The sequence below is a fragment of the Ornithorhynchus anatinus genome, chromosome 8 (assembly GCF_004115215.2).
Source record: "Ornithorhynchus anatinus isolate Pmale09 chromosome 8, mOrnAna1.pri.v4, whole genome shotgun sequence".
In the NCBI taxonomy this organism is placed as follows: Eukaryota; Metazoa; Chordata; class Mammalia; order Monotremata; family Ornithorhynchidae; genus Ornithorhynchus; species Ornithorhynchus anatinus.
Window position 1 is genome coordinate 43,253,860 of NC_041735.1, and position 20,840 is coordinate 43,274,699.

The following is a 20,840-nucleotide window of genomic DNA, read 5'->3' on the forward strand; positions in this document are numbered from 1 at the left end:
TCCCACATGAGGGTCACAGTTTTAATCCCCATTTTACAGATGAGGTAACTGAGGCACAGAGAAGTGAAGTGACTTGCCCACAGTCACACAGCTGCCAAGTGGCAGAGTCGGAATTTGAACCCATGACCTCTGACTCCCAAGCCCGGGCTCTTTCCTCTGAGCCACGCTGCTTCTCTAGGACTTATTTTAAAGGACTTATTCCTCCTATCTGTAAATTACCTTGTTTCTGTCATCCCCCCATGCCCACCTCCACTCAGGTTGTAAATTTCTTGAGGGAAGAGATTGGGTTTTCTATCGTATTCTCCCAAGTGCTAAGACTAGTCCTCTGAACCCAATTAATAGTCAATAAATGTTATTAATTGCTGAAATGGATAAAAAGCCTTATAAAATAGAAATAGGCCAATGTTTAAGTAAAAGAAGTCCTCATTAGTATACCTAAGACACTATCGTTTTTCATTTTTCTTTTTAGCTAAATGTTTTTCTCTTGAATTTTTTTACTCCAGGATTCTAGGTAATGGCCATACGCCCAAGGGAACATTGAAATTGCTGGTACTGTCCAGGTCAAAGACTTTGCTGAAACACTCCCCTTTTATTGACTCCCAAATAGCCTGAATTTATCAGACTAAAGCTGTGAAGTTGAAATTCTGGAGTTTAGGAAACGTGCCACTCACTATGGCTGGAAGATAATTTGGGGGTGAAATGTCATTTGAGGCCAGGTCTGCAGGAACACGGCTAACGTTTGGCACCAACTCGACGAGAGAGGGCTGTGGGACTGTGCCAGGCAGGGGAAATCGGTACTTCTGAATGCTGCTAGTTCTGCTTCTCAGCCCATCCCAGGATGCCTGGCTCAGACTTCTCAACTTATTAGCGAAGAGCAAGTCGGGCTTTTCCCATCTGGTAGCTCTGGTCTTCCATCTCCGTGCCATCTGGGTGCCCTCAGGGCAGTTCCAGGAGTCCAGGCGGTTTGGCAGTGGGATGGAGCTGGGGAGGGGACGTGTAGGACTGTCAGGATCCCTAGCCCCATGACCCCTAGCAGTTGTAGTCAGTGGAGTGGATTTTAAGCCATTCAGAAGGTAAGTACCAGTATGCAATCACACAACTAAAACCCCTTGTCTGCTCAAATTAATATGTTTCGGTCCTACTTAGTACCTCCCCCTAATTTCAGCTGGCAGGTTGACTAGATAACACTGGCAACTAATAAATTTATTTAAATAAATTCATCATTTTTTGTTAACTCGCCATTGGCTCTTCCCTGGGCACACCCACCAGATCCTCACCAATGTTGCGCTGATTTCCTTCCAATGCGTGGCTGATAAACTTCTGCTCAGTTCACTAACCTTTTACTTGGCTAATTAACTTCTTACCCCATCAATTAACTTTTTCTCACCACCCGCCTTTTGAAACTGGAGGGATCCTTATTATTACGCATCATTCAGGGGAAGAGGAAGCAATGTGACCTAATAAAAATGGCACAGGTCTGTGAGTCAGAGGTCCTGGGTTCTAATTCCTGCTCTGTCACTTACCTGCTGTGTAACCTTAGGCAAGTCACTTCACTGAGACTGTGAGCCCCATGCGGGAACCTGATTATGTTCTATTTACCCCAGCATTTAGTACATATTAAGTGCTTAACAAATTCAATATTAATATTATTATTAACTATTCACTGCTTAAAATAAAATCTGTCCTAAGAGTTGACTGGGTGTTAAATTAACTCACACACAAAATTCATAATGTATTGATAAAAATATGGTATTCAGAGACCCAGGGATTACAAAACAGAGAGAAAAGAGCCTTCCTTACAATGATATAGTTGGTTCAGGAACTGGCAGTTATGAGAAATATTGTAATAGAGAAACTGGAAGGGAGGTGATGATGAGAAGCAAACACTGAAGGAACAACTTTTAAGGAGAGATTCACCTGGAATATCTCGATTATGGCTCAAAAGCTGCCATTCCCGAGTGGGGAAGTGACCAAAATCAGCAGAGGTGAAGGGCACGCTCAAAGGATAGCGGTAAGTCATGACTGTAATAAAAGATTATGGCCATAACATAAAGATGAATTTCAGAACCTGAACGAGTCAGTCGCAGACCTAAAAGAAATCAGTCAAGAAGCCAACGAGAATTTAATAACTTTGATCTTCTTTCTGTTTCTTTTGTTGGATTTCACGAGAATTTAGGTTTTTTAGAGTCATGATCATTTAGAGTATATGGATAAATCTTCTGTACTAGCTTGGTGCGTGCCGACCAGTAGGAGGGAGTATGAGTTGAGAAGCAGGCACAAGTTGCTGGAGACCAGACCATGACATTTTGTCATTTTCCTTAACGAAAACATTTTAATATCCATCTCCTCTTCTAGACTCCAAGCATCTTGTGGGTAGGGGTCATGTCTACCAACTCTACGGCAATGTACTTTCCCAAGCTCTTAATACAGTGCTCTGCATACAGTAAGCACTCAATAAATAAAGAAAGAAAGAAATGGAGACAGCGAGAATAGTCACGGTCAAACAGCCACACTATCAAGGGATCCCTTCCACATAGAACTTGAACAAGCCCATTTTGTTTAACTGTGGAACAAGACAAAACTGAGACGCATCTTGAGTAAGGCAAGCATTTTGCTGAAAAAGAAACCAAATGAAGCAAATATTTCCCAAACTACTGGATGGACTCATGGAACAGCAGCTAATTATGAAAGAATATAAGCCTACTTTCTCTGCTGGTAGTGAATGAAGGGGAGGTGGGGTAGGGACAACCAGAGAAATTCTTGTGGAAAGAGCATGGTCCTGGAAGTCGGGGGATCTGGGCTCTAATCCAGATCTGGCACTGGTCTGCTGTATGACCTTGGACAACTCACTTCACTTCTCTGGGCCTCAGTTCCCTCATCTGCTAAATGGGGATTGAGACTGTGAGCCCCATGTGGGACAGGGATTGTGCCCAACCTGATTTGCTTGTATCCACCTTTGTGCTCAGGACAGTGCCTGGCACATAGTAAGTGCTCAACAAATGCCATAATTATTTTTTTGCCCCACAGTAGCATGGCTTAGTGGAAAGAGCACGGGCTTGGGAGTCAGAGGTCATGGGTTCTAATTCCAGTTCTGCCACTTGTCTGCTGTGTGACGTTGGGCAAGCCACTTCACTTCTCTGTGCCTCAGTGACCTCATCTGTAAAATGGGGATTAAGACTGTGAGCTCCACGTGGGAAAAACTGATGACCTTGTATCTACCCCAGCGCTTGGCACAGTGCTTGGCAGAAAGTAAGCCCTTACAAATACCATTATTATTATTAATAATAATAATCCCAGCTCCATTATGTGCCTGCTGTGTGACCTTGGGCAAATCTTTGCCTTCGTCTCTGTGCCTCAGTTAACTCACCTGTAAAATGGGGTCTCAATACCTGTTCTCTGTTCTATTTGGATTGTGAGCCCTGTGTGGGACAGAGACTGTCTCACCTGATCATCCTGCATCTTCCCCAGCACTTAGAGCAGTGCTTGACCCATAGTAAGCATTTACCAAACACCGTAATTATTATATACAATCTGTTCAAAGACCTTGGACATTAATGGGAGCAAGGAAGTAGGGTGAGAGCTGGAGAGGGATCCAGGAAAGACTTTTTAGTACAGGGGAGACTTGAGTGTATTTGAAGGTAGAGGGTAAGGAGGCATCTGAGAGTGGAAGACTGAAGATTGCAGGGATGAGAGGAAATGTTTTTAAGGGAGAGGGGATGGAGTCAGAGACGTGGGTAAAGGAGACAGATTTAGAGGGAAGATGTGAGACCTCAATATTGTACTTTAATAAAATATTTTTTCTTATTCTTTCATTGGTTTGGTTCCTGCTAGCACATCAGCTTTTGATTTGTTATGCAATTCACAGGGTATGTGTCCTTGAGTGTACTGGTCTGCATAGACGTCGTACACTTTATAAATTCCTATAGGACAGAGAACGGGTGTTTTAATTTGCTTGCCATAATGCCTCCAAGTTCACTGATGCCCAAATTGTCAGAATAAAAATAAAAGAATCAAAGATTTCAGACAAAAAGATCAGCAGAGTAGATAAGTTCAATGTTCTTATGATTTAGGGCATTTCACAGCAAATTCTATAGTAAATGCTCTCCCATCGAACCACAAAATGCAAAAAAATCTAGAAAACTCATTTGTCTTTAAACCCCAAAGCCAAAAAGAGGTAGTGTTAGATTAACATTTTTGTTTTCCGCAGTGAATTTGGGCTAGTAAGTTATGTGACCGAGGGCAAAACATTTACATTCTAGACCTCACTCATTTACTATTTTCCAGTGTGTTCTTAATAATATCCTCCAGATCTGCTTAGTTGGAAGGATCAAAACTGATCAGGAAAGGATGCTAGAGATGTTTATAAAAGAAAAAAAATCCAGATTCTTCAATCCAAGCTCCTAGAAAGAGCTAAGAATGCCACTCCTAACAAATATAAAATGTAGTCCTTTTGGCTTTGCCAATCAATCAATCAATCAGTGGTATTTCCTGAGCACTTAGTGAGGGTAGAAAACTATACTAAGTGCTTGGGAGAATACAATAGAGTTGGAATACATGTTCCCTGCCCACTAGGAGTGTACAATCTAGAGGCTCCAGCCCCTAGGTAATTCAGGGTCAGTCATACCCCAGCAAGGAAAGGGTGAACAGCAGAACTGGATTTTGTGTTTTTTAATCTCAGCACCACATAGCGACTATTATTTCTACCATGATTTCCTCTCACATCATCACCCAAAAGTACTTACTCTTGGCCAAGTGCACAATTAAACTCAGCTGGGGCTGGGGCCAGAGCAATTAAGACACAGTGGTTCTTACTCTCTAGGATTTTCCATTTCCAAGACTAAAGGCCATTTGCAAGAACACTAGGGAGTTGGGAATCCTGTGTATATTTGCACTAGGCCAACTTTACTAGCAATGGAAGGTAAAACTTCCAAATACCCTCACCTTTCCTACTCTAGAAATAGATTTTTAGGATGAAAATGAGGTTTTTCTTGTTTTTCCTGTTGAAATCAAGGATTATTTTAAAATTTCTTGGGCAATTTCATCCACCTTGCCTACAAGTGATACTCAAATTCAAATGGCAAGAAAGGATCACCAATATCGAGGCTTCTAAAATGAAGTCATCGCACCAGCACTGAGGTGAAAGTCTCCTTACACAGTTTCACAAGGGGAGACCTATGAAGGGAACGGATGACGGCAGAATACCTAAACAGCTTCCATACGGCAAGCTGAAGCAAGTGTCTCTCAAGCGAGGAATAGCATGAAGCAGCATGGCATAGTGGAAAGAGTACAGGCCCGGGAGTCAGAGGAGCTGGGTTCTATTCCCGGCTCTGCCAACTGCTTGCTGTGTGACTTTGGGCAAGTCACTTAACTTCTCTGTGCTTCAGTTCGCCCGTTCTCCCTTCTACTTAGACTGTGAGCCCCTACTGGGACAAGGACTATGTCCAACCTAATTAATTTACATATACCCCAGCACTTAAAACCGTGTTCAACACCTAATAAGTGCTTAACAAGTACCATAAAAAATGAGACCACAGGGAAAAAAAGGCACAGGGAAACGTAGTCTGAAATAGTAATAACATTTCTAGTTATTGGAAATACCGTCAGCCCAAATCCATCTCATTAAAATATTAGAACACAAGAACATACTCGAAGCCACTATTGGGTCAGCCCAGTGGTCCGTCTATTATGATTATGGTGCTTGTTTAGCTCGGTATTCTCCAACGGAGGCAGCCAGATGTTTATTGGAACAGCATGATGGTTGCCTTCCTACGCAGCTGAAGCACATATAACCTAGCTTTCCTAGCTTATCCCTAACTTATCTCTCTAGAAGCCCATTATGGCCTGCTCATCCATTAGTGTGCAACAGAGCGGTTGCTGTCCTTGAGCTGAGGCTTCAGGAAGACTTAGAGTTCAAGAAGCAGATTAGAAAGCAGCGACTGGCACTGCAAGAGGCAAACACATCAGCATGGCAGAGTACAATCCTTACGCGTACCCGTGGCTCAGTGGAAAGAGCAGGGGCTTGGGAGTCGGATGTCATGGGTTCGAATCCCGGCTCTGCCACTTGGCAGCTGTGTGACTGTGGGCAAGTCACTTCACTTCTCTGGGCCTCAGTTACCTCATCTGGCAAATGGGGATTAAGAGTGTGAGTCCCACGTGGGACAACCTGATTCCCCTGTGTCTACCCCAGCGCTTAGAACAGTGCTCTGCACATAGTAAGTGCTTAACAAATACCAACATTATCATTATTATTACACCATGAAGAACGGATTATCTATCACACAAAGGTCTATATGGCTACAACCTCACCCACAGATAGGATCGCAATGTCATTAGCACTAACTTCTAATACACAGGAATGCATGCACTATATCTATATATATATATATATCTATACAGTATATATCTATACATTTATATTAAGTGTGCCTGAAGAATATATATAGAGATATCTATACATCTCTCTCTTTCTCTCCATATTCTTCAGGCAGACTAAATAGAAATATTTCCTAAAAAGGGCAATACCTATTATTTCAGGGTTAGGTACTATGATTCAAACCTGTTTTCTAAATAATTAAAAAATTCTCACCGCGTGACCCGATCCCAGTAAGGCAGGGAAGCACAGGGCTCTACCTGCAGGAGGTGGGACAAGATGGCGTCAGAGTGTTTTGGCCACTCGATTCTTCCAGGGGCAGAGGATATTCCGCCCATCAAAATGGGGCACCTGGCAATTTTGGGATCCCTGAAATATCTATCTGGTCACCATAGGCTAGCCCAAACTCCACAGGGGTTTCTGGGTAACCAAAACACCCCAGAGATCTGGAGGCCTTTAGGGCAGGCACGTAGCCAACCCAATGGTAGGTCAGACACAGCTTCCAAGGCCTTTTTTGCTTTTCCAAACAATGCGTGTTTCAGTCAGGTCTCAACTACTATAATCAAAAACCACACCAAAACCACTGAGGGCTCAGAGTGCTAAAGAAACCCCAGTTTCAGGCCCCCAAAACATTTTAAGATGGCTCATTCGGGAACATCATTTTCAGATACTAAGAGAGTCGGACAGAGAGATGGGAGACAACAAGTGGCCTAACGAAAGCCGTACGCTTTTAGAAAGAAAATGTCTGAGAAGCATTCACTGGAAGAAACCTTCCATGGCCCAGTGATAGTTATCCCAATTACTGTCTGACTGGAAGTTCCATTAAGATGCCTGACAAGAACTTTCAGAATACAACCCCAAAGGCTAAGCTTCACAGCCAGGAGAAGGACTAATGATCTTCCCTACCCTGTTGAAAGGGTTTGGCAGTGAACCGGGTACTGAACAAGAACTAATTCAGTTCCAATATTTCCAGGGCAGGATTAAATACTGGGGCTTTAAGGGTTACGGTTCAGGGTCTTGGGCAATTAGGGTGGAGACCCCCAGCCACAGTGTATACATGAAAATTTATATTAAAAAGTATAACCTATGATTTAGAGTAGAATAAATCTATTTTAACAATACATTGTATTGACACTTCTCCCCGATCTTAATTATCACATGAGAAAATCCAATCACGCAGCCGTTTTTTACCTTTTCCATCGGATCTGTGCACCCGTTCTAAAGTAGGAAACAGGATATTTTGAGTTAAAACTGTATCTCCATATTTAAAGCCTGGACTATAACCGCAGAATGACTTTTGTTCACTGAGAGGCAAAGAATGAGTAGTCTACACCAAAATAGCGATTTTTTTTGGTTTCGAAATGAAAATAAAGGCTTTTATATAGGAGTGCCACAAAATCCAATATTCCTGAGGCCAAAAGAGAGCTAATCTGGTCCTGAACATGTCTAGTTATTGGAAATACTAATCCATCCCAAATCCATCTCATTAAAATATTAGAACACAAGAACATACTCGAAGCCGCTATTGGGTCAGCCCAGTGGTCCGTCTATTATTATTATGGCGCTTGTTTAGCTCGGCATTCTCCAACGGAGGCAGCCAGATGTTTATTGGAACAGCATGATGGTTGCCTTCCTACCCAGCTGAAGCACATATAACCTAGCTTTCCTAGCTTATCCCTAACTTATCTCTCTAGAAGCCCATTATGGCCGGCTCATCCATTAATTGCTCTAAGGAGCAGCCTGGGTATCGATAGTCCCTCCCTTTCCCATGTCCTTTTGCCCTTTATCTCTTTTTCCTTTGTTAGTGCTACTGGTACAGGCAGGAAGATAGTCATCCATTCTCAGATGACAGCTTTGCCAGCTGTCAGGATTGCATAGTCTATGGCATATTTTTGTGGAAGGGTTACTATACTCTTCCAAACACCTACTCTGGTGCTCTGGACAAAGTAGGTGCTGAAGTACTATTGAATGAATACCATCAAATGGGTGATGGAGTGGAAGCCGAACACACCGGTGAGAGAGAGAGAATGTGTGTGTGTGTGTGTGCACGTGTGGGTTTGGGGGGGGGGGGGCGGGGGAAGAGGGGGAAAGATGAATGAAACGTGGACAGAAAGGAGTTAGGGTAGGTGAAACTAATTTAGAAATATCTGGCACGTCTTCTTTACAGTGTAAAATAGGATAGGGGAATTCGGAGAAGTCAGGAGTATGTTCTGTGGGATCAACCTTAAATACTGCCCCTGGGAAAAAACCCATCAGAGACAGTGCTCATGCTCTTTCTCTTCCCCTCCACCCCTTTTTCTAGGTGCCCTTCTTTTCACCTGTCACTGCCTTTTTCTCTTCCTTTTTTCTGCCTCCTTCCCAGGTGCTCCCTCTCTGCCCCCATCAGACTTTACCAGGCCACGGTAGTCCAAGCCTTTCCAGTGAAGCTGGAGCTACGGTACAGCCCCAAACACTTGAAGGCAGCACTCCGGTATGGCAGTGCCAAATCAAAGTCAGACGTATTCCAGAGAAGCCCAAACCCAAGAGCCTTCTCCACTCACGATCAGGGTCTCTCCCGCAAATGTCAGGGTCTTTCAAAGACTCTAATCCAGGACAGCGTGGCGTCAGATGGAGTCAGAAGACCTGGGTTCTAATTCCGGTCTGCCACTTGTCTGGCTCTGTGACCCTGGGCAAGTCGCTTCACTTATCTGTGCCTCAGTTCCCTCCTCTATAAAATGGGTATTGAGACTGTGAGCCCCATGTGGGACGGGGACTGTGTCCAACCCGATTTGCTTGTATCCGCACTAGTGCTTACTACAGTGCCGGAAGTCAGTAAGTGTTTAACAGAAGCGTTTAGAGAAGCAGCGTGGCACAGTGGAAGGAGCCCGGGCTTGGGAGTCAGAGTTCATGGGTTCGAATCCCGGCTCCGCCACTTGCCAGCTGTGTGACTTTGGGCAAGTCACGTAACCTCTCTACGCCTCTGTTACCTCATCTGTAAAATGGGGATTAAGACTGTGAGCCCCACGTGGGACAACCTGTTCACCTTGTTTCTCCCAGCGCTTAGAACAGTGCTTTGCACATAGTAAGCGCTTAACAAATACCACCATTTTTAACAAATAACACGATTTAATTGCATACCAGGAGAGGCCTTTTCTGAGCAGGCACTGCTGACCAGTAGCATGCCTTGGAGGGTTTGGCCAGGTGTGCAGATCCTGTGTGAGCCCCCACCTTTATTTTTGCCATGAAAAGCAACCTAATGCACAGCTAGATGGGAAGCAAGTTGGGACTGGCAGTGTGCTGATATCCCAAATGCCACACAGCACAGGAGAGATCCCAAGTGAATTTTTTACATAAAACCCCTATGAACCTGGAAAACAACCAAACGAGATGGGCTAAACAGAATGCAGCTTATTCCATTTCCCTCTGTAGTTCTACAGTAAAAAAAAAAATCACGAAGCAAAAGGTAAATTGTACGAGTAATCTGCAGCCACATAAGAGGATGGGGAGAAGAGAAGACAAAAGAGAAAGGGGAAAGACAGAGGATGGGGTAGGGAAGAGACATCTGCTCAAAAACATTTCATTACTGCAGTTTTCCATTCTGTCTCAAAGGGCCAGGGGTCCTTTCTAGTGCAGATGGCAAAATGATCTGGGGTCAAATGGGTGCCGGTCTCAGCCTTTCCTTATTTTCCAAGAACAGAGTCATGGTTTTTGAATATTGTTCCTCACCCCGAGCCCTTTTATCAACTCCATCCACTGCAATTTCTGTTCAAATCCCAGAGCCAGACAAATATCTGTCCATCAGGGGAGTTTTAGAGTAATGAGAATCCCCAGCACGAAAAGGAATTTCAAGTCTCAAAGGAAGAGAAGCCCAGATCTCTCTTTATAGGAAGATCATGGCATAGATAGAGGAGCACGTTGCAAAGACCCAAGTGAAATTCTAAGTATCAAAAGTTCTACATTTTGCACCTTTAGAACCCCCAAACCTTTCAGAGTTGTGCATTTCCATAAACTCAACCAATTTTCTTGCACTCTTCATTGACAACATGAGTCACAGATATTCATCAAGATAGGTGCTAGGCTCCAAACCCAGACCACCACTGATGCTGTCCTGATTAGTTTAACTCAATTATGTTAAAAAAAAAAAATGAATGCGATTGCTCCAACTGTGCTCTCCAGCTAATTTGCACATTTTCTGAAGACAATTTTGAACACTATTATCACTTGGACACCTGCTGCCGTGTGGGCAACGAAACAAGCCAAAACCAAGTAAAGAACCCGAATATGCCGAATTAATAGACGCGTGGCAACATTTAGATATAGGCTACAAATTGGAACTAAGTTGACTTTATAGCCAAATGTTTAGTTTATATACCACTTCTATGCCATCACCAAAAATACTGATGAATTTCCAGTCAATCACTATTTTGTTATGTCTTGTCTATTATATGCTTTCTGCATATTTAAAAGGATGAATTTATTCTCTTTTGACTATTCAACAAATCAAAATGCATCTTTTCCATGGGGAACCAACCTGAAATCAGCATCTAATGAAGATCAAGGCCTCTGGTGTCCATGGTTGTCAGGGGGAGGTCCTTTGTGTCTTCTGATGTTGAGGGGAAATTATTTCTCATGCATTGCACAGGACAGAATTCATCTTATAGCTTTAAATTTTTCCCAGGGCTTTCAAATTAGAAAACATACCTGTCTGGGAATGCCAGTTCTTTCTGAACGTGCTGGTGGACTTGCCATTAGATGGAGTCGTCGATAAAAATGGCAATTTATGAAGGGTGGACATGGAACCCATAATGTCATCTTGGCTTTCAAGTGAAGCGCCTTCTGAACAGCAATACCTAAAAGCACAGAGCAAAGAAATTGATTTTTAAAAAAAGGACAAAAGGGAAGGAAACAAGAGTATAATTCCTCGGGGGAAGGGAATGAGTTACTGCTTTCTTTTGTACTTCCTAAGCAGTTAGTACAGTATGCTGAACTCAGTGGGTGCTCAGTAAATTACTATTATTTGACAAGAGGCAGAAAAAAAAAGGAATGAAAGAGGTATAGAAGGAATTGATCAAGAAAAAGTAAGAGGAAACATAGCTCCGTATAGAAAAGAGATCCTCTCTTGCTGTTGTACCTTAAGATATTTTTGAGCAAAGACAAAAAAACCCTTCAGATCCATAACAGCAAAAGCTCACATTTTAACTGTATAGATATTTCACTTCTTGTGGAGAGGTTCTTCTCATTATACATACGTGGGTTTTTTGTTTCCCACTGGCTCTAAAGAGAATTCTGTGCCAGGATTATCTTGGTGGGACATCAGTGAGAATTACAGATTGAGAGCAATGTCATAGGAGGGAGTTTAGGAAGAAGATTGGGAATTGGTTCACTTGGAACTTATTCTGCCAAGACTCTTAATACTTTATCACCACAATATTTCCATGGACTGCATGAGATGACTTTGGAAATGCTCCTCCCTACTCTTCAGAAACATTCTTTAAGAAGTAGGAAACTTCTTTTCCAAATTATTTTATTATTAAATATTGATTGGATCAAATTCTTCTACTGCAGGCTCTTCTCTGGTTCTACATTAGGCACTTTTAGGGCTTTCAGACTACCAGCGGACCACTGTCCTCTCTGAAAGCCAATACGTCTTCCCTTCAAAACAAAGAGAATTTGTCAGCCCAACTTTATTGTAGCAATTGATTGAAACCCCACCGTGGTGAAATTGTGCCCATTCTCACCCTAATGATTGAGGAGGCTTTTGGCAAAATAAATAGCTAGATTTTTATAGGAGAAAGCAGGACACAAATCAATCGTTTGATCAATCATATTTATTGAGTGCTACTGTGTGCAGAGCACTGTACTCAGCACTTGGGAGAGTACAATATAACAGGGGTGGTAGATCCAGTCCCTGCCCACAAGAAGCTTACATGGATGATTTGATGGGAAAATAAATCTGAATGAAGAAGAGTCACATACTATTCATACCCCAAATACTAAGTGCCTCACTGAACCGCCAAATGAAGGAAACCTGAAACAGATGTAGAGGAAGATTGATGATTAACATTTGAAAGAAACATACAAAGTTGGAGAATACAACTTGAAATGCTGGGAAAAATCAGGAATACATTCCGTGTTTGACTTGGCTTTCTGCTTATAAACTGGAGAAGCAGTGTGGCCTAGTGGATAAAGCACGGGCCTGGGAGCCAGAAGACCTGGGTTCCAATTCCAACTCTGCCACTTGCCTGCTGTGTAACTTTGGACAAATCATTTAACTTCTCTGTACCCCAATTCCTCAATTGCAAAATGGGAATTCAATACCTGTTCTCCCTCCTACTTGACTATAAGCCCAAGGTGGGTCAAGTCCTGTATCTGGCCTGATAAACTTGTATCTATCCCAGTGCTTTGAACAGTACTGGACACATAGTAAGCACTTAACAAATACCACTGAAAAGAAAAGAAAACTTGGCTAGATTAGTCACTCTTCTGGAGGGCAGATTCCAGACCTACTGATTTCCTCCTTAGAGTTCCGTGCTGAGTGCCAGACTATGTGATGATGAGTTCTCTCCTCCCCAACAGTAACAGAGACTAAAGTTATTTCTACACCGTTCTGTATTTATATCTTCATTTATACCCATGCTCAGCACTTGTGCATTTATGCTTATTTCAGTTGCGTATTTCAAATTATTTATTTTGATTACTCTCTTGGTAAATATTTTTGTGCCAGGGTTCTCCCGGCTCTTCTTGTGAACAGGGAACATTTCACTTCTTTCTGTTTTACTTTTCCAAGTACTTAGGATAGCCTTTTGTACCCAGGAGAAGCTCAGTAAATACAGTTCCTATTACTCCTACAGTTATTTCAAATGATCACAGAGAGGCTAAACACAGTCCCACAACACTAGTCAGTAGCAGAACAGGCAAAGCTCAGAGGTTGCTAAATATGGGTGATATAATAAGACGAGCCCATTCACTGCTGATTAAATGCTTCCTAGGGCATTTTTCTGTTTCCCAGGATAAGAATTCAAGGTTGATATCTAAACTTTAGAAGGAAATGCTGGATACTACTTCAATTCAGAGAGATCATTCCATACTAAAGTCTAAGGCACTATATACTTTATTTTGAGCTGTCATGTCACTTTATTTTCTTCCTAAGACAGCCCAAGTTATTAGTCTGAAAAATTGATTTGACATCCAGAGGAGCCGAATGCCTGTCTATGCTGAAAACACACTCCAAAATTATCTCAGAGAGCCAGAAGAGAAAGTGTCAACACGGTCATTTTCTGCCCTCCTTCCCTCGAGATGCCATTCTCATTACACCGCGGTCAGGAATATTCACACGAGAGAAACCACAAAAATGCAACCTGCCGTGATTGACAGTGCTAGACAACTCAGTTACTGAGCATACCAGGAAACAGGTCACTTACGTAACCTGGAGGATTATGGAAATGCTATCAGATCGAATCCATCAGTGTCACATGGCTGAAAACGGGTCTTGTTAGGGCATATACAACAGGAGATAAGGAGAAAAAGAAGGTTCCCTCTCCTCTCAGTCCTATTCTCTGAATTCACACCACTATCTTCTAACTTGAGCATGAAATGGTCCCTTGGATTCTGCCGACAGAACCCAGCCCACGATATCACTACTCTCAGTTTCTCTCGGAAGCCATAAGATTTAGTGTTTCCTGCCAATAGGCACCAATTTGGGGGATAACAAGATAAATTCTTCAATCTGCATTTAGAGGGAGATAAAGGGGAAATCCATCCTAAAATGCCGCCGCAGGAAATTCTGCATCCCACCTTTACTGAAGTCTAATCAAACTCTGATCAAGCTTCACAGGCACGAGGTTAAAGCAAAGCTGCTGAGGGAGAACCAGTGCGGTCTTCGGGAAGATGGCCTGAATGCAGATCGTCTTCTGACTACACCCAGAGATTCCAGGAAAAATCAGAGGTTCAAGCTCTAGGGTGCATTCTGGAAGAAGCCAGGGTTTTCAGTCAGGAGGGTAAACAGTATTTTTCCACATAAGGGCAGGTGGTGGGGTTTGGAGGGGGCAGGCTGTGAACACACAATAAGTGGCACGTGGTGGGGAGGGGGAGGGGGTGAAGGGGTGTGCATGGTGAGTGGAAAGAAGGAGGAGAAAGGATGCCAAACTGGAAACGAAGAGCTGTTCCAACATTACCTATGAAAAGGGATTAGAATCTTCAAGCTCAGTTGGAAGAACTCATACCTAAGGGGCATATTCTTTAATAAAATGCCTTACAACCATTTCTCAAGCAGTTCCTCACAACACCACTCTAGGTCTTGGAGAGGTTATGAAACTGATAAAAGGAATAGACCAAAAGAAAAAAAAATGCCAAATCTAACACATACAGAGAAACTCAGCCATTTAAAAATTTCAAACCACTCAAAACTGAGCAAAAGAAATAACCAAACTAGGAAGTCATGACTCCCCACAGGCTTAGGACAACTGGAAAAGTTTTCACACATTTACAAATCCAACTTTTCAGTGGAAAGGAAATATCTCCCTACCTTTACACACTGGCGGGAGGGTGAGCCTTCAGAGGTGGAAGGAAAGGAAGAGCTCAAGTACGTAGACCCCTAGACACTCTGATGGGAGATTGGTGGGCGGGGCAAAATAATCATCAAAATATTAATAATAATTATTATTATACTATTTGTTAAGCACTTATTATGTGCCAAGCACTGGGGTAGAAGTAAGATCATCAGGTCAGACACAGTCCCTGACCCACACGGGCTCACAATTTAAGTAGGACTCCCCATTGTACAAATGAGGAAACTGTTGCAGAGTAGTTAAGTGACTTGCCCAAGGTCACACAGCAGGCAAGTAGCAGAGCTGGGATTAGAACGCACCTCTTCTGATTCCCAGGCCTCCGCTCTTTCCATTAAGCCATACTGCTTCTCTTAGGGGCGGAGTGGGTTGAAAAAAACTAGGTGGGATCGATCCTGCGTATGTCCAGTTCCAGTCCCATCAGTCAATCAATTAATGGTATTTATTGAACACTTGGTGTATAGAGAGCACTGTACTAAGTGCTTGGGGGAATACAATGCAGTTGGAAGACATGATTTTTTTTTAATGGTATTTGTTAAGTGCTTACTATGTGCCAGGCACCATACTAAGCACTGGGCAGATACAAGACACAGTCTATGCCCCAAATGGGACTCAGCACCTCAATCCCCATTTTACAGATGAGGTAACCGAAGTACAGAGAAGCTAAGCGACTTGCCCGAAGTCACACAGCAAACAGGTGGCATAGCTGGGATTAGAACCGAAGGACCTCTGGCTCCCAGACCCGAGCTCTTTCCACTAGGCCACACTGCTTCTCTCCTGACTTTTAACACCGACACCACAGGAAAAGATCCACCCTATGGATGAAGGGAAGGGGAATATCGGCATTTCAAGAGAAGGATTCAGTTTCTATGGAGTTCTGTAAGATTCCCCATCTTACTTCCCAGTCGGGCAGTCTCTGGGTGCTCAAGCAATAATCACTGGGGCTGACCCAGAAGGTTAAAATGACCTTTAAAGTAGGAGGGAAAGCAGAGGAGATAGGCTTTCATAGAGACCAAATGATAAATAAAGGAGGAGAGAGGTCAAAGAGACCACTGATTGCCCTAAAATGAATTACCATTCCACATCACATTCAGAAGAGTTACAGAACACAGGGCTCACAAAGTTCCTCTATTTGCAAGTATTTTAAAGGTTCACTTAAGATAGAGACCAAATGATAAAGGAGGAGAGAGGTCAAAGAGACCACTGATTGCCCCAAAATGAAGGACCATTCCACATTACATTCAGAGGAGTTACTGAACGCAGGGCTTACAAAGTTCCTCTATTTGCAAATATTTTAAAGGTTCACTTAATATTAGGCAAGGTACAAAAGGTCCTTAATGTTCCCATCTGTTAGCAAGCCAATTCAGGGTTCGGCCTCTGCCCTTAGTCTTCCCCTCCTCCCCCAACCCAGGTCCCCATCACCTGTTCTAGTTTTGGAATCCTTTTATAATCCACGGATGGAAAACTTGAAAAAGAGATTTGCTCAGCACATATCAAAATAGTTCGTTGCGGCAGCTAAGTACTTCATCTTTGGCTGTGCTTACAGACTCAACTGCAGACAACATTCTCAAATCTAAACAGTTTGCAGATTTAAGCTTGTTGTGGTCAGGAAATGTGCCCATCTGTTATATTGTACTCTTCCAGGTGCTTAATACATTGCTCTGCCCGCGGTAAGTGCTCAGTAAATACGACTGGATGAACAAATCGTTGAATGAATACACTGGATGACTACTGGTGTTCATAGTTCATCATCACCCATGAGCTGCAGTCCAGGAAGCTTAACCAGTGGAGGAGCTTTAAAAGAGGTAATTTGGCTGCCCGGCGTGGCTCAGTGGAAAGAGCACGGGCTAGGGAGTCAGAGGTCGTGGGTTCTAATCCCGGCCCTGCCACTTGTCAGCTCGATGACTTTGGGCAAGTCACTTAACTTCCCTGTGCCAGAGTTACCTCATCTGTAAAATGGAGATTAAGACTGTGAGCCCCATGTAGGACAACCTGCTAACCTTATATATACCCCAGTGTTTAGAATAGTACATACTTTGCACATAGTAAGTGCTTAACAAATACCATCAGTATTATTATGGCAAGGCGTATTGTAACAACATGTAAAACACAGTGTTAAATTAGATGGTAATTATTTATGGTCTGCTCAGGCTTGCTTCCAGATGAAGTCTTGTGAAAAAATACAGTTTTCAATGCAGTTTTCTTCAGAAAAAACATACTACTGGTATTGGGTCATAAGTAGGAGAAAATGAAAAAGTTTAGTCTAAAGTGCTTTGGCCATTTTAGGGATCATTTTTAGCTTCCCCAGCCATGGTGACTCTAGCCTTGGGTGGATGGATGGGGAAATACAACCATTCAACCATGGGGTTGTATTTCCCCATCCATCCCTCTACCCTGGAGCTTCCTAATGGCAGAGAAAGCCCACATGACCACTTCTCCTAGATCTGGTGTCTGCAGCAGACCCCTCAGGCCCATTGAGGTGAACAGAGTAATAATAAAATTTACTCTTTTATTTTATTTTAACAACAATAATAAAATAACCCCCCAAAACACTTCCAACTACGACCCCCGCTTCCAAAAGCAATACTTCAAAAACTCAGTGTTCTATAGCTAAGTGTTCTTTGATCACTATTTATGTTTATGTATGTAAGAGACTCTGTAAGTTAGATCTCGCAAGGGGAACACTGGGGACTATGGCCATTTAACTTGAGCTGCTCAGTTTTGAAAAAGTGCTGGGCTCAGGATATAAACATTTTCCATTATGTCTCTGATTTGAGGCCAACTTTCATCTAAAAGTGCTTCTTTTGGGTTTGCAACGTACCTATTTGAGATCAAACTAACAATCACTGTGATGTGCCTCTCAAAAGTAATTTGGCCCTGTTTGGGTAGCTGAAAAAAAAACTCCTCTGATAGATAGTCTTCTCGATTTCCATCAAAATATGCAAACTGAATGAAGTTTCTTGTCTGTGTTAATTCACTCCAACTAACTGGCTAAACCATTTTCAGGAGTTTTCCTCCTAAAATAATTGGTGGTGGATTGATATCCATCTCTTTAATTTATACTGACCTAACCATAGCCGTGCAATTTTGATTTTTACATTTCAATACCGGTCCTTCACAGCTCCTAAAGCACTGAGGTCTAGGCAAGGATCATGCCATGGCAGCACTGAAAAGTATTTTCCTTGCAGTGAAACTGAATTTTAGCTCTCAGGATTTAGAAAGGATCTGAAAAAGAATGTAAATTGTTAACTAGTGGACATATCATGCCTTCATCTAAGTTTTCCCCTTTTCCTCTTTGAGCCCGTTGTCTTTCCTCCTTGCAATTCTCTATCACCATCTATCTCGCCTCGCCAAGCCCTAAAATCTTGGATTGGGCCAGCTTTCTGCCTTTTCTCTCCTATCACTATACTTACTAATAATAACAATAACAATTGTATTTGAAAAGCACTTACAATATGCCAAGCACTGTATTAAGCGCTGAGGTAGATACAAGATAATCAGGTTGGACACAGTCCTTGTCCCACATGGGGCTCACAGTCTTAATCTCCATTTTACAGATAAGAAAAGTGAAGCACAGACTTGCCCAAGACCACACAGCAGACAAGTGACAGAGCTGGGATTAGAACTCAAGTTCTTTGACTCCCAGGTCCATGCTTTATCCACTAAGCAGCCTGCTTCTCTGCTTCTGTACTTCTATTCACCATTCTCTCAATAGTACTATGCCAATTTCTCTGCTCTTTCCATCCCTCTTGCCTCTCTTGGTGGCCCTTCCCATTTACCTTTTCCATTCTTCTTTTGTTCTGTCCTCAATGTTCCCCTCTGCCTTTCCCTGGGGCTATCATCCTGGTGCCTTTCTGTGTTCCTCTCCTTGTCTGTTCTTTTAACCACCAAGAAGCATTTCCCTCTCCCCTTTTGGTCCTTCTCCCTCTCTTCTTGTCACTACCCTCTTTGTACTCTCTGGACAGCAAGTGGGAACCAATTATTTAATTAGTGAGTGCTTATTTATTTATTATTCATTCATTCATTCAATAGTATTTATTGAGCGCTTACTATGTGCAGAGCACTGTACTAAGCGCTTGGGATGAACAAGTCGGCAACAGATAGAGACGGTCCCTGCCGTTTGACGGGCTTACGGTCTGATCGGGGGAGACGGACAGACGAGAACGATGGCAATAAATAGAGTCGAGGGGAAGAACATCTCGTAAAAACAATGGCAACTAAATAGAATCGAGGCGATGTACAATTCATTAACAAAATAAATAGGGTAACGAAAATATATACAGTTGAGCGGACGAGTACAGTGCTGTGGGGATGGGAAGGGAGAGGTGGAGGAGGAGAGGGAAAAGGGGAAAAAGAGGGTTTAGCTGCGGAGAGGTAAAGGGGGGGGTGGCAGAGGGAGTAGAGGGAGAAGAGGTGCTCAGTCTGGGAAGGCCTCTCGGAGGAGGTGAGTTTTAAGTAGGGTTTTGAAGAGGGAAAGAGAATCAGTTTGGCGGAGGTGAGGAGGGAGGGCGTTCCGGGACCGCGGGAGGACGTGACCCGGGGGTCGACGGCGGGACGGGCGAGACCGAGGGACGGCGAGGAGGTGGGCGGCGGAGGAGCGGAGCGTGCGGGGTGGGTGGTAGAAAGAGAGAAGGGAGGAGAGGTAGGAAGGGGCAAGGTGATGGAGAGCCTTGAAGCTATTATTTATTGAGTGCTTACTGCCTGCAGGCCACCATACTAAGTTCTTGGGAGAGTACAACAGTTAGTAGACACTGACTCATAAGGAGCTTGCAGTGTAGAGGAGGATGGAGAACCTTGCCATCTGTACTCCAACAGGCATTTTGAAGTGATTCTTGTAGATGGCATATGCTCCTGTTCCCCCATACCAAGCAATAGGTGATCTTGAGGCCACCCAGGAAATCTTGTAGTCAAATCACGGAGCTAAGACTACTGCACCTAGAGTGCAACTCCCAACCTGCCTTGGAAATGCCGAGAGGGTTTCCAAACCCAGAATGGGGGACATTGGAGCCAGCTGCCAAGGGATTTTGCATGCCGGGAGACGGCAGTAAGATTGATTCCCCGGTGGCCTAATGGATAAAGAACTGGCTCTCTAAACCGGGGTGATAAATTCTATTGCCAACTGAAGTTCAAATAATGAAAAATTGTAAAACTTTGGAACATCTCACCTGATAACATAAATGCTCTCAAAATGCATGAGTATTGATTAAAGGGTACCTATCCCAACAATTCCACTTGTTGCCCAGGGAGGGTAGCATGAACTGGCATGCACAAGCTTGCACACATGAGCACACGTGTGCACACATACACACACACACTCTCTCACTTCAAGGGAATTTTTTCCAAGAGAAATTTACACAAGGCATTTATAGTTGAGGAAAAAGGTGGCCGGAAGGGTAACAAGTGATCAAGACCCTGCAATAACTTCCCATTTTAAAGAGAAGAATGGCCCTAGTTCCAAGCAAATGCCATATCAGTGTTAATGTCCAAGGGATAATACCTCTTCTGAATCAGGAGCACATTCTGCAAATCTTGGAGGTGTCACATCTAACGATCAACTTCAGCCTGATTCGTGCATTAGAGAAAAAGGAAATACAAGTTCCTAAGAAATCAGTAATAGACAGCCGAAACTGCTAGTCCCCACAGATTGCACACACACAGAATAAAAAAGCAGAAGCTAAAGAAGAAAAGACACAGTGCCTTCCTGCTGGGTCCTGGGAGTAACTCTACATCATGTAACTTTGAACTTGTTTTGAGGGGCATGTTGGGAGGAGGCAGAGTGAGAAAGAGGCATATATACTGAATACATGTGGTAGAAAATTATTTGTTCCCTCCTCATTGACCTTTCAATCCCATCTGGGAGGTAGACAGGCAGACAGACGGCTACCTCAGCACTATAAAAAAAGCCCCCAAAATCCAGACAAAGAAAA

General features: G+C 43.2%; 1 long non-coding RNA gene across 1 annotated transcript; it reads right to left on the reverse strand.

The window, feature by feature from the left end:
- Positions 1-780: 780 nt before the first annotated feature.
- LOC114813868 lies at positions 781-11,193 on the reverse strand. Its single transcript, XR_003761631.1, has 2 exons — positions 11,051-11,193; positions 781-981 (listed from the first exon to the last, which is right to left on the reverse strand). It is a non-coding gene; the product is annotated as an uncharacterized LOC114813868 (long non-coding RNA).
- Between the last annotated feature and the right edge of the window lie 9,647 nt (positions 11,194-20,840).